The sequence below is a fragment of the Rhinolophus sinicus genome, linkage group LG16, assembly GCF_036562045.2.
Source record: "Rhinolophus sinicus isolate RSC01 linkage group LG16, ASM3656204v1, whole genome shotgun sequence".
NCBI classification, from domain to species: Eukaryota; Metazoa; Chordata; class Mammalia; order Chiroptera; family Rhinolophidae; genus Rhinolophus; species Rhinolophus sinicus.
The window spans coordinates 14,648,067-14,654,199 of NC_133765.1; positions in this window are offsets into that span (position 1 = coordinate 14,648,067).

Consider the following 6,133-nt stretch of genomic DNA (forward strand, 5'->3'; position numbering starts at 1 on the left):
CTATCTAACACCAGGCGTCCTTTCTCCAGCTTCTAATAACCGTTCTCTCTCTGCATTCCCAGCCTCCGACAACTGTTTGTTCACCATCCCTCCAATCTTTGCTAACAGTCTCATAGGTTTTTTGTTTTTTTTTTCAGCTTCTAACCACCAGCTGGTCCGGGGGCAGATTCCAAGTGCATGAGAGTGGAAGCTACAAGACTCTTGAGGTTAGGCTATGGAATAGCATCACTTCTGCTACATTTTATCAGTCAGAGCAAAGCCACAGGGTCAGTCCAGACTCACCGAGTGGGGAAACAGACTTACCTCTTAATGGAAAGAGTTGTAAAAGATGGTGACAATGTTTTTCAATCTACAGCAGATATCTTTACACTAACATGTGGATCCATCTTTACAATAAATTCCTAAAAGTGAATTTGCTGAGTCAAATGCAAACGTGTGCTTGTGAAATGTTGCCAAGTCACCTTAAGAGAGGTTACAGCAATTTTGAATCTCACCAGCAACATATGAGGGTGCCAGATGAGCTTTCCCCAGATCTCACAACACAATGTGTTATCCGATTTCTTTCTCTGCTAATCTGATAGGTAAAAATGACATCTTTTCATAGTTTTAATTTGTATTGTGCATATTATAAGTGGAATGGGGCATATTTTATTTACTTAAGAGCCAATTGTATTTTCTTTTCTTGAAACTGGCTATTTGTATGTTTGCTATTTTTCCATTTGGTTTGTAGGCTTGGCTCACCATCTTTCAGTGCAGTCCAGAACTTATAGGTATAAGTAAAGGGAGACTTGGTTACCAATTTTGGGGTAGGTTCTCTTGAGTCTTTGAATTAAAAGTTTCCTTGCTTACCCAGTTTTGGTTTTGCTGCAGGTAACACGTTCTCTTCTCCCTTGGGAAGGGCCATTGGTATGAGGAGCCTATGATGAGCTCCAAGGGAATATGTGGTTCTACATTTTGAGAAGACCTGTGTTTCTACAGGTTTCCCTGTACATCTCACTGCTCCAAAAGGAGAAAAATCACACAGGGGAGTGGAGAATCCCGAGTCCCAAGTCTGGAGTTGCTTCAGTTTCCTAAAACAGGCTAAGAGAGAGCTGACCATGAAGAAGCCCCTGCATATGTGTTGTCATTGGTATCTGCCGTTTGTGGGCCCTAGTGTAAAGAGCTCTGCGTTGAAGTCTGGTGACCTTGGACAAGTGTCCTCCTCTTCACTTCAGTTTATTCGTCTGTAAAAGGAGGGTGATAGCACCTGTTGTGAAGCTCAAATGTGAAAGCAATTTGCAAAGCTATATTGTACGAATATTTGGTGCTCTGATGTTCACGTAAAGGCACTGGATACCATCCAGGATCTAATGCAGGTTGTGCAAACTCAGTGGTTCTAAAACATCATTGCCCGCAGGATACCACTATGTCTCTCAACCTGAGATACTAGGTGTTCCCACCTAACCCCTTGTAATGCTACCATGAGTACTCAAACATGAGGTCAAGGGCACAGCCTGCCATGTGTGCCCAAGACTTCAGGCACCGGCTGCAAGTCAGGGATCCCTCAGGCCACCCTCACTTCAGACCAGCTGGCTACAAATTAGGGGGCTCCCATGACCACCTTCAGGTTCAACAATTTGCTAAAATGACTCACAGGACTCGGAACTTCTGATTATAGTTTTACTATCATGAAAGGATACAAATTGGAAGCAGCTAAAGGAAGAGACATCTATGGCAGAATCTAGAACTGAGAGGGTACCAAATGCAAACTTTTGTGTCCTCAAGAATGTAGTTCCGTCCTGGCATCGCTGTATGGTAATATGCAGGGTATTGCCAACCTAAGAAGCTCATCCATGAACCGTGTATATTCAAGAAAGAGCAAGAAGGTCAGTGTGACAAGAGCTGGGGGGCAGCAACAGGAGACGAGGTCAGAGAGGTAGCTGGATGGAAGCAGGAAGACCTCTGAAGAAGCAGTTCTTGGAATAATCTAGGCAAGAGATCTTGGTGGCTTCTTACAGCAGTGGACGCTGTAAGAAGTCAGACTTTGAATACATTTTGAAGGTAGACCCAACAGGAGTGGCTGACAGCTTGGACATAGAATGCGGAAATACAGTGGCTTTTGGGCCAAGCAACTGGAATGATGCAGAAGACGAAGAAATAAGCTTGGACGGGAGGATCAAGAGCTGCTTTGTACGTACAGTTTGAGAAGCCTGTTAGGAAACAGTGTGCAGAGGTCACATAGGCGGTGTATTGAATGAGTGAGCAGTTTGGAAGAGAGGCCTCACCTGGAGGTACAAATCTGAAAGCCATCAGCATGTGGATGATTACTGATGAGACTGGATGAGATCACCAAGGACGTAAGTGTAGATAAAACGGATATGAGCTCTAAGGACTGGTTCTGAGGCACCAGCAAGGGAGACTGAGAAGGAGAAATAAATGTGGTCAGAAGAAAATTAGGGACCAAGAGAGTGTAGGGTCCTGGAATCTAAGCGTTGAAAGCATTTGAAGGAGGAAAGTGAGCTCAGTTGTGTGAAATACAGCTGCCAGGGCAGGTAAGAGGAAAATGAGACGTTGACTCTCGAATGTGGCGACATGGAAGGCACTGGTGACTTAGACAAGAGCAGTTTCAGTGGGTTTGTGGGATCACAGCCTGACTGGAGGTGGCTCAAGAAAGATTTCAGCAGGGAGTAGGAGGAAGAAGACAGGACTGCAACATGAAGTGCTGACAACACTTTTGAGAAGTTTTGCTCAAGAGGGAAGGGAAAGAGGGTTGCTTCTGGGATGGCAGTGTGAGGAACTCTGCAGACTCTCTCCAGTGTAACAAGCCTTACTGGCGAAAATTATTTTTTTAAAAAAGACAACTTTTAAGTCCCTGTAAATTGTCCTAAGGGCACACAGCAAATGAAGAAATATTTATTCAGGAATCTACCAAATCTCCGGCCCATTCCCCTAACTCAGCATGACAGACATGACAGACACTCTGCACTGGGCAGCACTGGTCACGAAACCAGCACTTCCTTCCCCAGTGCCCAGTCAAGGCCTATGTTATCTCCCTGTGTAGGGCAGGCCACCAGCATTTCTCATGCGTCCAAACTCTGCGGCAAAGGCCAAATTCCAGAGAAGTGCTGCCCAGGGGTAGGGAGCTCTCTTTTCTTCATCAAGTCCCCGTTCATAGGTCAGAGGCTCTATCCAGGCAGGACCGTCTAGACTAATGGGGCCCAATCACCCTCAGCCCAGTTCACTCATAGGGCAGAGGTTCCACATGGCAAGAGGCAAGCCTCAAAGACCAGAGACTTGCCACCCCCACGCAGGGTCCTGCAGAGGCAGGTCAGTCTGAGACACAGGAACTACTGTCCCTGTCACCAGCTCTGAAGCAATAGTGCAGAGATTTTATCCAGGGGGAGAGGTAGGCCAGAAGAACAGAGAATGTCAAGGCTTTCCCCAAGGTAACTGACTTTATTTGAAACAGAATGTGGGGAAGTTTGAGCCTAAAGGCACTCTTGAAAACACTGGAGATTTTTGTGGTGAGCAATGAAAAGGAGGCTGGTGGCTCCATGAGGATAGTAAGCTGAACTATAAGGCCACCACGTTTACCAGAGAGAACCAGGGAAAGAGACAGCTAGGAACAGCCCTACTAGGGGCAGGACCATCCTCATAGATTGACCTCAAAAATTACCCTACACAGAGGACCGGATTTAACTGGTTCAGACTGTGGAATAATTTGTGCCCCATGTCATTGTAGAAAACAATAGAGCAATCAGCTAGCAATTAGTGGAGACTAAGTTGAGTATGAATATAGATGTAAAAATAAAAAATAAAAAAACCCCAAAAAACTAACAAACTGAATTCAGCAACAGTTAGAAGGGATTATACATCATAACAATGTGGAATTTATCCCAAATATGCAAAGTTGTTTAAATAAATCTGAAAGTCAATTAGTCTAACTCTGTATCAATAAAAGGACAACAATCACATGATCATATCAATAGACGCTGAAAAAGCATTTGACAAAATCCAGCACTCCAATATCCCTTCACAATAAAAATACTCAACAAACTAGGAATTGTAGAGGATTTCCTCAACCTGATAAAGGACATCTACAAAACACTCACAGCTAGCATCATCCTTCATGGTGAAAGACTGAATGCTTTGCCCCTAAGATCCGAAATAAGACAAGGATATACTTTCTTGCCACTTCTATTCCACATTGTACTGGAGGCTCTAGCCAGGGTCCTTAGGGAAGAAAGTGAAGTGAAAGTCATCCAGACTGGAAAGGAAGAAGTAAAAATGTCTCTATTTTAAATGACCTGCTCTCGTATACCAAAAATCATAAGGAATTCCCTAAAAAATTATCAGGACTAATAAACAAGTTCAACAAGGTTGCGTGCTATAAGATCAGTTATATATATCCGTAGTATTTCTAGATACTAGCAATGAACAATCTGAAAATGAAATTAAGAAAACAATTCCGGAGAACTGACTCTGGATGGTGAATACACAATGCAACGTATATATGATGGATTATAGAAATGTACACGTGAAACCCACATAATTTTACTAACCAATGTTCACCTCAATAAATTTAATTTAAAAAAAGATTTAAACTGCATTAAGCCAAGGAAAAAACACACACAATTCCATTCAGAACAACATCAAAAAGAATAAAATACCTAGGAATATATTTAACAAACGAAGGGTAAAACCTATATTCTGAAAACCACAAAAATTGTTGAAAGAAATTTAAAAAGACCTCAATAAATGGAAAGATATTGTATGTTCATTGTTTGGAAGATTTAATACATTCATTTGGAAATACAAGGGACCCAGCATAGCCAAAACAATCTTGAATAAGAATAAAGTTGGAAAACTTGCTCTTCGCAATTTCAAAGCTTACTCTAACGCTACCGTTACAGTGTGCTAATGGCATAGTGAGAGACACGGAGATCAATGGACTAGAGCTGAGAATCGAGAAATAAGCCCTGACATTTATATTAGGTTGGTGCAAAAGTAATTGTGGTTTAAAAGGTTAAAAACAATTGCAAAAAACGCAATTACTTTTGCACCAACCTAATACGTAGTTCATTGGTATTTAACAAGGAGGCCACGACAATTCAATTGGCAAAGAATAGACTTTCCTACAAACAGTGTGGGGACAATTGGATATCCAGATGCAAAATTAAAAAAATAAAAGTTGGACCCCTTCGTCACAATTTAATACGAGACCAACAAAGGCATAAGACAGTCAGTCATACAGGAGAGTGAGAGAATGAATGAGAGAAATGAAATGATTGCTGAACTACACCAAGGGCCCACTTGAGGTCAGCGATCACAATTTCATTGCAAGGCAGACCAGTCAGCCCGGTTTTGTGTTTTTCTCCAACCACTAGCAACTGTATGGGGCGGGTGTGCAGGAGGCATACAGTTGGATTTAAACAGGATTGTGATTCTGCCAAGGAGTCCTACAGAGAAAGGAAGAAGTGAGTCTAGAGAAAATAGCCCTCATTTACAAGGACTGAAGGGGGACCTGGGGACAGTCAAGGCTGAGTAAGAGCGAGAAAGTATAAAGAATGGTCAGAGAAGAGATTGAGGCCATAGGGAGATTTTCTGATCATCGATCACAAACACCAGAGGACACAAGAGTCTGGAGGGCTAAGTAATAGAATCAGAGAAGAGAATTTACAGAGGCCCACGGGCATTAAATCCCAAGGCATTTAGAATGTCCTGGGATTCCTGGGCTTCTTGCAGTGAGTGACTTAAATAGGTAAAGGTCATGATGAGATTAGTCCTGATGGTCCCAAGTCAGATAGCAGTGGCAAGGCTGTCAACATTGTTTTGGGTTGGGGTTTGGGAGTGGGAGGCCTTTCTTAGCAGCATGCAGATGAGAGGAAATAGCAACAGCTCTCCTTTTATTAAGTGTTTGGAATATCCCAGGCTCCATGCAAAATGCACTTCCTCATTGTCTTATTTATGCTTCATACTTTCCTCTGAGGCATGATTTATGTCCCAATTTGGAAACAAATTGACACAGTCTACCTTTAGGGTTACAGTGTCCCACAGGTGCTACAGCAGTGGGAGAGAGGAAAGATTATTGCATCATCTCTTCCCACTCTTCTTTTTAAAATAACTGTTCTTTATCTTAAATATCACACCACCA